This window comes from Halichoeres trimaculatus, unplaced genomic scaffold, assembly GCF_033239565.1.
Source record: "Halichoeres trimaculatus isolate MK-OKI-2021-1 unplaced genomic scaffold, fHalTri1.1 fHalTri1_scaffold_17, whole genome shotgun sequence".
NCBI lineage: Eukaryota > Metazoa > Chordata > Actinopteri > Labriformes > Labridae > Halichoeres > Halichoeres trimaculatus.
Genome location: NW_027437195.1, coordinates 16,610,715 through 16,622,895, shown reverse-complemented (window position 1 = coordinate 16,622,895; position 12,181 = coordinate 16,610,715).

Below are 12,181 nucleotides of genomic sequence, written 5' to 3'. Positions count from 1 at the left end.
GTGGCACATTAAACCAGGTGGTGCTGTGCCTCCACAGAACTTCGTCAAACAACGAACAGTCAGAAACATGGACGGCCTGAGCAGAACAGTTTGAGGCGGAACATCTTGTCTTTGTGGTTGACAGAAATGCATTCATCACTATCCTTTAATTACAAGAGGCTCATCCAAGGTCACTTTGGACAATGGGAGGATTTTGGTTATGTAAGGTCTTCACAGCGTTTGTTCTCAGTGTCTGTACTGATCATATATTACAGGAAAATGTCATTTATCTATAGTCCTGTCTCCATGATTTGCCTGTGATGAGATCATTGTCTTACATGAATGACAAACAAGGACAAATGAATCAATATGTCAGGTCATTCTTACTTTAATAACATCTGTCTTATTATTATTATTATTATTATTATTATTATTATTATTATTATTATTATTATTATTATTATTATCATTATTTTAAGTATTATTATTATTATTATTATTATTATTATTATTATTATTATTATTATTATTATTATTATTATTATTATCTATTTTGTATTTATTTTAATTGTTTTTTAAAAAATAATCAGTGGCTACCAGAATTTAAGACACTGGTTTGTAATATCTACCATGTGACCCTAGAGTTTACTTTTTAAGCTTTGAAATTTTCGTATTGGAGCCAGAAGTTACTAAATTTGATGAAATAAAGATTTTTTTTAATAGCGTATCAATGGGTTGGAAGGAACAACTTTAGAGGTAAAAGAAAGAAAGAAAGAAAGAAAGAAAGAAAGAAAGAAAGAAAGAAAGAAAGAAAGAAAGAAAGAAAAAAACCTTTGCTAAAACACAAGTATTTTGTTATCATGTGCAGTGTTTGGCATTTTCTGCTTTTAGTTGATAGGACAGCTGAGGAGATGCAGGACATGCATGGAGTGGAAAGTGGGGTAAGACTTGCAGGCTGTGAGTCGAACCAGCGGCTACTGTAAGGGACTACAACAAGGACTGTAGGCTTTGTACATCTCTAAACACTTGACTTTCAGGCTCTGACACTTTTCATGACTTCATTTTTACTCATGCACCTCTCAGCGGGGATTGTCGGCTACTACATATTCCCATTTCATGCTGCGACATTTACACCTTGTCTGTAATGTGTTAGCTATGGTGGTAAAATCATTCCACTTCTCATCCCCCCTCAGAGGCAGTAACAGGGGTGGGATGGGGATGAGAAGTTAGTGATGTGTAGAGTTGTAACTGGTGGGGCAGTGTGTCTTCATGTGCTCCTTCTGTGTTTTAATACCCTGTGTCTCTTCTGCTGCTGAGTGGCACCAATGTGGTGTAAAATCCCACACTGAGGCACAATTATTACATCATTTCATGATGCACTGATGGATTCATTCAAGTGTTGCTGCCCAGTTTCAGTGTGTCAGAGTTCTGTGCCAGACATGCTCTCACTACTCTAACTCTTGTTTGGTTTAGTTTTGGAAAGGTAACTGCTCAGGAGTGAGAAGAACTTCAGAAGTAACTGTTTCTGAGTTTGTATCCCTGATGTATGTCTTGGTTTGTTTCCACAAGGCAATACTAAAGTGTAAAACAATAAACTGTCAACTTAGAGAAACAGTCAGTGAACAGCAGCCAGACTCTGCTCAATGGAAGACATCACTCTCTTGAGTAATGCTTCCCCTGACTTGCATCTGCTTTCTTCAGGCATGTGCTCATACTAACTTCTAGCAGACATCTTACCGTTACCACGAGGAGTCCTGGAACTTTTAGTTCCTGGTAAACATTCCCCAGAACTAGACTATTTCTGCGGCACATTGTTTGTCTATGGCTTGACTGCAGGGTTGAAGATCTGGGTAGATAAAAGGACAATGACGTATGGAGAAAAAAAAATACAGGTCCCTGCAAAACACCACCAGACCAGAGGAGGGCAGTATAACAACAACAAAGGCCTCAAACAAAAATTACAACATAGAGGGAGAAAAGCCACTATCTTAGTGCGAAGCACTGCAGTTCTCCCCTTCATAATGAAAGTGATGCTGTCTTTAGGTGTGTTTTATTGCACTGCAGATGGAATTGTTATATATGTATAACATATGGAATTACACACACACACCAATCAATTTCAACCGATCAACAGACTGCAGTGTCGTTGCTCCACCTTTTGGGCTCAGATCGGTTTAGTCTGGCACCCATACGCAAGGGTCCCAACAAGTGGGACAGCTCGTCTCAGTTATTTGGAGATCTGTCCTGGGATTAGTCAGTGGAAATGCTGTAAAATGTGCGCCTTGCTGGGTGGAACTGAACTGAACCGCTTGGTGGAAACATGGCTTTAGCCTCTTGTTCCCACGGTTTGCATTCACATATGCAGCCTTCTTAACCACAAAAGAGATTTTCAGGACTGCAGTGCATGTGTGAAAGGGGCTTGAGTTTTATCCTCGAAAGTTATTCTTCATTTAAGAAGACTGTGATTTATTGAGCTTGACACCAGAAAACCATGAACTTAAAAAAGGCCATTTGTCTAAAGTCTAATCATCCAGTCTTTTTTTGTGACCAGTTAAGTCGCCTCCTGCTGGCCTGGAATGATAATGCAACTTTTAATCGTTGTCTTTTTTTATTGCTGGTCCCTGGTTTAAACACAGTCATGTCCCATCTCCTCCACCAGCTACCCCCCAGACTTCCAAGCAGACTATGACATCACCAGTCTGCAGCTCATCCCTGAGGCGTCTCGCCATGACATCAGCGTCTGCATCGAGGTAGGGGGTGTCTCTCTCTCCTTCCACTGACCCAATAACTGCAACTGTTTTTGTCGGTCAGTAACCTTCCTGCAGTAACTTTACCCTGCTATCTACTGTGAGGCAGGTCACTCAGAGGGGGGTAAAGCACAGCGGCAAGGAGATACATCCACACCACAGCACGATGAGGAATTAGAAGGTGTATGTGTGTGCTCCTCCCTGGTATAGGGAGCTAATGGTCAGTTAATCTCCTATCAGGTGTTGGCTGTGGAGTCCACAGTAAGGTGTGAAGAGCCAGGGTGGGATTTAAGATAACAAACCTTGAATCCATGTCACAAAAGAGGTGTGAACGAGGAGATGAGTCTCAGAGGAGTGTGGAAAAGAGGAAACAAAAGAAAGGCAACATGGAAGTGCAGATGATAACGGGTCATTGGGAGGTCTGCTGGGAGTAGAGCTGAGGTGAGATGTTCTGGATTGAAATACAGTTTGTTAAGTTATGTGGAGGAGTCATAGGGTCAGCTTTTGTTCTTTGACACATCACTTTGGTGTGGAAAAGGTAACGAGATATCAGCTACAGATGTATGGAAAACTCAAATTGATTACTAACAACTCCTGATGTCATCAAAGCAGAGACTAGTTTTGCCACCCCATAAAGTTCTGGGCCTACTTATACAACCTAACTATATGAATGTCAGTTACATTTGTTTTTAATTGATTATTTATTACCTCCACCAAGGAGGTTGTGTTTTTGGGAGAGTTTGTCAGTCTGTCTGTGAACAACATAACTCAAAAAGTAAGGAACAGATCTTAATTAGATTTTCAGGAAATGTTCAAAATGGGATAAAGAAGAAGTGATTAAATTTTAGAGGTGATCTGGATCACCATCTGGATCCAGGATTTTTTAAAGGATTCTTTATCATTGTGAGATAGGGCTGTTTTCACCATATGTGTATATAACTCCACCATAAATGGTCAGATTGCTTTGTAAAACAATACAAGACAAGGTCACCATAATTTCTGACAGATGTAAAAGTATGATCCAGATCCTGGCAATATTCTGGACACTAAGATCTGGAATGTGAAATATGTACTGGGTCATCATAATTTTCAACACTGTCAGGAAATAAATTATGATACAAACCTGCAACTAACACCAAATTGTAGCAGACAGTCTGCTGAAAGAGAGTATAACATTAAAGTAGGACTAAAGTGTTGGTGACAATCACAGTATGCTTGGTGGAGGTCTGCGCTCTCTGACTGTTTTTCTAGTTTCAGATTTTCTCTGTAAAAAGTGAAAAGCTTCATTTCATGTGTCCCCAGCCTGTGAAAAATACTTGCGATTATTAGTGAGGACATGAACTATTGAAGTCAAGAAGTTGTTGGGAGAGTTTGTGCATTGAGCAGCTCCTGTGTCAGACGAGTGGGCAGAAACAAGTGCTGCAGCGCTGACTGAACCTGTTATTATAAAGAGCTGCACATAATCACACAGAAACGTCATGAAACAACACAGATATTTAACTTTATGTTCAAATGTCACCATTGTTTGAATTGCAGCCCACTTGTAAAACTGAGGCTCTAAGTGATCTTTCTGTCCATACGCACAATTATTTCTAATTATAGGTATTGTCACTTAGTAAGTGTCACACTTAAACAGTGTGACCCTTTTCGTTGCCAGCTGTTTTTTTTTGTTTTGCCTGCAAGGTTTGCCCCTCCTCAATCAAACCACCTTGCACAAATGAATTCCAGGTGTTTTCTGGGCAATTTCAGGACATCCAAATAATTCATTTCCTCAGACAGTAGCCCAAAGCAGGAAGTTGTCAGTGCTGGACACACTCTAATTCGGAGGAAGTAGTCCTGTTATGAAACCACTGCTACCTGTGTGTGGATTTCTACCGTACAAGCAGTAAAACTCAACTCAAAATGCCCTGACCCATCATCACCCTGCCTGCTTGCTCAAGAGGAAAATCTAGATTAACTCTGTCTCACTTTTTATCAGTTTATCAGGTCTGGACAAACTGGTTTAACATGCTCTACACAACAGGTGCTTAAATCAAGTCAAAATGACTCTGTGTCCCCATTTTTGAGTCTAGAGGCTATAATGGAAAGGAATCCACAACCCCCTGCTGGGATCACTGTAAGGAAGCTACTTGTGGCTGCCCTGCCTGACCTTTGTGGGAGTCTCTTTGTTTGAAGTCATGTGATAATTCCTGTTCTGTCCTCAGCTGCAGGTGGTCAGGAGCTCCCTGCTGAGCGCTGGAGAATCCCAGAGTCAGCACATTAGCCTGAGAAAGGGGGCAGATTAAGAAGCAGGGAGGGCTGGAGGCACCCTCCAATGAGTCACTTGTCTGCTGACAGCTGCTGATTTACAGCTGAAGACATTTATGATTGTTTTACTAAAAGATTAGAGCTCCGTTTTAAAGCACTATCAGGATGGATTTATTTATTAAGTAGTGCCATGACTCTTTGAGCCTCAGGGATTGTTGCTGTTCTAAGTTTTGTCTCTTGTTTGAAGACTGTTAGCTTTGATTAATTCATGCTGAGATGTATATTTACAGTAGCCCTGCATTATGTATAAAGGAAAAGTCTGATTAATATTCAAAGCTAGATGTCAACCAGTTCATTGAGCAACCTTCAGAGAGGTAATGAGGCAAATCAAACAGTGAGACTAATTTCTCCGAGCAGTTGGACGGAGATAAACAAGCATGACCTTCAATCGAGGCTCCTGCAGCAGAGGTAGGGGGTGTGAGGACTGAGGTGGGAGAAGAAAGAAAACTTCACAGCATAGAGGAAGGAAATCAATAAAACTGCTTTAATGTGAACTTCATGGAAGGAATGACCCAGAGTGGCTCTCAGAGCTTCATTAGTGACTAAGTTTGTTGTTTTTTTCCCACCACAGAGAAGAGGAGACTGCAACAGATCGCCTATGGGCAGAGTGAAAAGGGCAGAGAAACAGAGAGGGAAGATGTTTTTATAGAGAAGCCTATTGGCGTTTACAGTTCATCTCTTCACCATATGGGACCACTGATGTATAAAATATGCATGTTAATCCATATGTTGGGCCTTTTCCTATGAATATTTAACATTCCTGCCACAGTGAGGGATATAAGATGAGGCTTTACATAGTTTAATAACATCAGAGAGGTCCTAAAGTGCAGCAGCAGCCTTTCACTTTCCACAGTTACAGCAGACACCCTGATCAATAAATCATAGTTCTGACAAGAGAAATCAAAAGACATATATTTCAAAAGTGAGAAGGAATCAAACATTTAAAAAAACTTTGTTGGAGACCTGGGTCGAAAAAATGAAAGAACAAAGCCGCCATAGGGGAAAGTATTGATCCAGTGCCACAGAGAGGTGTGGAGAGTTCAGATGCACATGAATCTGATCCGTGCATTCATAGTTTGGTGGGACAGATGCCGGGGTTATTTAGAGGTAAAGGTGCAAGGGTCAAAATCATCACAGCTGTGGAGTTTTTATCTGGAGGTTGTATCCTTTGTTGATCCAATAGTACATCTTTTCAACTCTGGTTTCTTCTCCGATGGCAAAAACTTTATGCTACAAAAGATTTCATTATTTAGGTGAAACAGCTTAAAATGTACTGATCCAGACAGGATTTGAATACCTTGAGGATGTTATTTGTGAAAGATAGATTTTGTTTGATTTTCATTATCTAAATTCTCTCCCACTTGAAAGGCGACCCTTCCCCTCCATTAATAATTGACTTCTTATTACTTATCCCCCCTCATAGTGGCAGCGACGGGCTTTGATGTGGGCAGTGTTGTGTTCTTTTATCAGCACCAGGCTACGTATTGATCGCCAGGGCAGATAGGAGCACTATCAAAGGGATTCCTCGTGGGGCAGTCAACGCCCGGTCACCTCATACTCCTGGAATGTGGTCAAGAAGAAGCTATTCAAGCTTATTTTCACCATCACATCTCTGCACACCTCCTCCTGTCTGAGCACCAAGGCTGAATATTCACAAAGAGAAACAAAGCTGCTAAAATGACATCATCTGAAGTGGGAGAAACAGAAGGGGGGTTCCACCAAAAGAAGCTGCTCGGTCTCATGTTCTGTGCAGCAGATGATGATCTCATTCATAAAGCTCATTACAGCTCACTGGAGATGCTTATCGCCAGCTGAGAAACAAACAACTGCTTACAGAGGGTAAACATTTGAGATTATATTGGGATTGATTAGCTATGAAAATGATGGTATCCATGGAAACAATATGAAATAATGGAGGTTTTGGATGAATTTAGCAACAAGAAGCCTGAATAAAGCCTGTAAGTTACACGTGAGCTTTGGAGAAGTGCTGGAGAGTGCTTTGAGGGATGATGAACACCATCACTGCATGTGCTGGGGATTATAGTTACAGGAGATTTATATAATCCACACATATTGGCAAACACTGAAATCCTTTGTTTACTCTCTTCCCATCTAAATACATTTCATACATTTAGGTCCTCCACATTGATTGTTATTCGACACTCAGAAACCAATCATCCAAAGCACTCTCTATAAAACACAGAGCACAGCCCTAATGAGCATATCCTATTTAACTGAAGAGACGCAGAGACATTTTCACTGGCGGACACTTAGAGACCATTAGCAGCAGTAGTGTAGGAGCTGAGCATCTCTCCATCATCAATATCCCATAAGTGGAGGGCGCTGAATCTTCACCACGAGAGCCGGCCGTCACGGTGAATCTCTCAGTCGCTGCTGCTTGTTGCTGATGCTCGTGCAGCCTGACTGACAGCACTTTTGTTTTCCGTGGATTAGCCAATCTGACTTCATCACCGTCCATGAGGGGGGTTCACGTAATGCTGCCTGGAGGTCACTACACCCATGTGACCCCCCGGCCTGTCTGCTGGCTGCCCCAGTGACAGGCTGTCCACAGACCAGACCGAGGCTAGACACAGGATGGCTTGACCCCCACCCACACACACACACACACACACATACACACACACTTGACACACTCTCAGACCAGAGTGTAAATTTTTAATGGAATATACATTAAGGAGCATTCATGGGGCTGATACAGGTTGTTTCTCAGCAGCTAATATTTCAGCAGACTGTGTATCAGATCAGGGCTGAATGATTGATTTTCTAACAGGCTGCTTTTCTTGAATGAATAATTCAGGGTCATAGCTTGTGACACCTTCAGAATATTCTGTTACACACTTTATATCACAGGGTTAGTCAGAATTTAAATTAATATCACAAAATGGTCAGATTTGTCACAAAATGGTCTAATTAAATGGAAGAGGAATCTATCTCTGCTCAATTCTAACTTTACCTCTGTTCCTTAGTAACTGGCTCATTTATAGATGGATCCACATTTACATATGCATTTCTTTGATCCGTCTCCAGGGAGATGTGCCTGTTGAGGACTTTCTCCCTTGGCTGGCTGTCTGAGATGAGAAATGAGAGACGGCAGTGTCTGAGGTCACATACTGATTACTTGTCCCCACACGGGGTCGAATGACTTTTAAGTGTTTTGTTTACACTTTTACGAGCCCAACTAGGCGCTGACCCAAGTATAGTGATTCCCTCCTAAAATACATAGTAAACACTTCTCCTGTGATCCCGTATCAAAAACGAACATATTCACCACTGTCGTCTTTTACTCAGACAGGATGGGAAGTTCTGATCGCTCCTGTTGTTGAAGTTTACAAGTCCTATAAGTGAGAGACTATTTCTTTATTGGTCAGGAACTTGTGCACTGTGAAATTCTACTTGGTAATTTTTTTTTTAAATTTAAGTTTTTGATATATTTTTTAGCTTCATGTTAAACATACTGTGAACTATTTGCTTCTTTAATCATTTTCCTTTGGTTGATGTGCCGTTAATGTAGGGCAGGGGTATGCAACCTACGGCACGGGGGCCAAAGCTGGCATGCGAGGCTATTTATGTTGACATTCAAAAAATAATTACAATGAGACAGAGGACAAAATAAATAAATAAATATATTGTAAAACTACTGCTTTGTATTTCATTTAACACTTAACAAGAAATTGAGCACACTATAGATGTCCTTATGTAAAAATTAAACAAATAACTTTAAATATCAAATTTAAATCTCTGATGCTACAAGTGTGCAAATGTGTCTTGCAAGTGCGTCAATGCAAATCCCTTGGGATGTCAGTCTGCAAGCTTGCAATCGCATTTATTTAGCAGCAAAACAGTGTTAGCAAAGTATGTTAAACAAAGCAACACATTCAAAACTTTCTGTACTGTTAAAAACCAGGCAACGTAAGGAAGTTATAGCATTCCTCATGGCATAGCTAAGCATGGAAAACCATTTAAGGAGACTTTCTTATTGACTGTCAATGATTTTATTAAAGAAGTAAGTCTTGGCACTTTGGGCATGAGTGAATTTTAAAGCGGCATGAGTCACGGAAAAGATTGCCTACCCCTGATGCAGGACATTAAAAAAGTGGATATTCACACAGAATGGAGGAATGAGTGAGAAAAGATCATTCCCTTGATGCATCCACTATCAGCTCATCCCAACATCTTAGAGAAGTTTTACTCAGACTCACTGCTAGAGGAAAAAAAAAACATCAGGGCCACAAACTTAACTCTCTGGGTTCAGACATGTGAAAACTCCAGTATATTTAGAGAAAAAGCCCATAAGGTTTAAAGCTGTAACATCATTAAGTTATTACTCTGTGATAAGTTATTACAATGTAATAACTTCTTCTTTGACCCAGATTCACAGGGGAAAAATCTGTCACCAAGAGCCAGATTTATGTGTTGATTCACAGCTTGGAGTAAGGGATATGGCAGTGTTGTTTTTTTGTTTAATAGCTCCTGCATCTTTCAGGAGCGTCTCCAGTTTCAGCTGGCTAGCGTCCTAGAACTGGACGAACAAGTGCTGGATAATTATCCGCATTAGTGTTAACTACAAATTACACAAACTGGCTTTTGAAAGGACTTGCTGAAGTACATCAGATTCAGTAACTCTCCTGTTGGCCGTGTACTCGCAGTGACAACCTCTTACCTGTACAAATACATGCAAATAAAGACCACTTGACAGACGAGTAAACACACAGATGGTTGCTTATCATGAAACTGTCACCCCTTGCATGATAAGTGTGGAGCGTGACACTGTGGATTCTGTTTCACCTTCATGACAACAACAAAGACAGGTGGCCTGAGCAGACCAAAGTCATATTTGATGTCCAACATCAGACTGCTTACACCTGAGGAGAGGGGTGTGACATCATGATGACTCTAAGCTGATAACCCAGCAACAAACCAGCAGTTGTTGTGAGCATAAAGGATTAGCCTGGCGTTTGCTTTTGCTGCTCTTTGAACCAGAAAAGTCTGAAAAGAAAAGGATCTCACATGAAAGGAGTGAGTTGCTGAGAAAGCACAGAATTGGGGCACTACCTTTCATCAAAGAGTTTGAGTCACTTCAAGAGCAGGGAAATCTTTCGAACACCCACTGATGGAGAGGGGCGTTTGTGTGTCTCTGCTGGTTTTGTGTGTGTCTGTGTGTGTGTGTGTGTGTATGAGAGAGATTTTCTTTTCTGTGTAGGCCGTGTCTGTCTGGCGTATCAGGTAAGGTCTCTGTCTCCTTCCTACATTGTTTGCGGATAATGAGGAGTGATTAAATATGAATGCTAAGTGTTTGGTGGCTGCAGCCCAAAGCTGAAACTGGATCCAGTCAGGCCTACAGGCAGCATAATTAGTAGCTGCTGATAGATGCCATTAATGTTGCTTTTCCACACGCTGCTTGCAGGCCTCTGAGCTGGACCTCCACGCTGCAGCAGCATGCTGCCTTTGAGCCATGCAAAGTTAATTAAGTAGGAAATAAATAAATCTTGATAAAGATTTGCTGTTTTTCTCTTGTTTTGATTCTTATCAGCCGTATCTAAACCGTTTAATGATCAACTCTGATTAAATATTTAGCCATTTATACTTTTTTAATCACCTCTTATTATTTTCTCTGAGGACTCCATGCTGAAAACATGATGAAAACCCTGCAGAAAACACAATAAGCATTTCAAAGCAGCGAAGGACCAGTGTGGCGCCTTTAATGGTGAAAAAAAGGCCCTTTGTGCCCACTTGAAGGACTGTGTTTGGTTTTGGGGTTCTTTAGATTGTCACAACCCTGGTGTGAGATTGACTCATTCATTCTCCCACTCTTCATCCTCGCCTTCCCTGCGAGCACGGCTGTGGACACCGCTGTGCTGCATCACTTCAGAGGGAGAGATGGAGTCATGTCCACAGCTGTTAGGACATGCCTGCTTTGAGGTGCCGTAGCTTTAATGTGCAGATTACACAGAGTGTCTTTGTGAAGCGGGATAACTGGTCAGCTCTCCCACACAGTTTTCCAATCTTATCAGCTGTGTGCATGTTTGTGCTGGAGTGTTACTGTCACACATACACACTAATACTCCTTCACAGAGTGAGCAGAGCAGCTTGACACACCAGACAGTCTCATTAAGAGAAGCCCGGAGTTTCAGAAACCACTCCTGCCCACAAGTAGCCAACGGGCAAAATATTGGCGAGACGTGAAGACAGGCTTATGCCTTACAATTGATTCTTCTCGCTTGACATGATGAAAGCATCACCTGCAGTCGGAGAGCCGCCAGACCTCAGATACATCGTATCACACAGAGCTTTGCTACGACGCCTGCAGTGAAGATCAAATGGGGGGCGGTTCAGGAAAGGGTCAGTGAATGTGCTGTTACACATGTCACAACAGTTTCAGTTTCCCTCTTTTCCCACAGAGAACAGTGAGGCTCCATGAGCTGAGGAGGAAATAAACATGTTCATGCTGCAGACTGTGCACTGAAATGTCGGCCTGTGCTTGGAAACATGCTGTCACAATGGGGTCAGCTGGTGGCCTGGATGCACAGGTGAAGAATGTGATCATCATACAGGCAGAATATGATGTCCTTCTGACTTTTTCAAAAATTACATTTAGAGGTCAGTGTCTCCATCATTCCTGTGTTTAACCCCCTATTAAACCTTGTATGTTGTTGCAAAATTTACTTTGCACCAAATTTCCAACCTCAAATCTGCATTTTTTCAAGTGATGAAGAATTTAACAAGATGACATCATTCACTTACAGTGCATAGGCACAAATATGTGTTTAAACCGTGTGTATGAACGTATGAAGCAAAAATCTGGGATTCATCAATATTTTCTTACTTGAATTTGTTTTTACACTGCAAACAGAAAAAGAACTTCATCAGACCATGTGTATGCACAAATGATGATGACCAACTTTCTCAGAAAATGTAAACACATACATAAACTAAATGCATGACAATAAAAGCCTGTAATAAAATTCAATTTGAAACTAAATGTGTCAAAACACCATAAAATTGACACTTTTTTCACCGTTATACTAAAACATTAAATCTTGAATTGAATACTTTGTTCAAAAATAAAGATACACTAATTTACACATTAAAATGTCACATTATTTATGTTAATGAAATAATCAACCCAA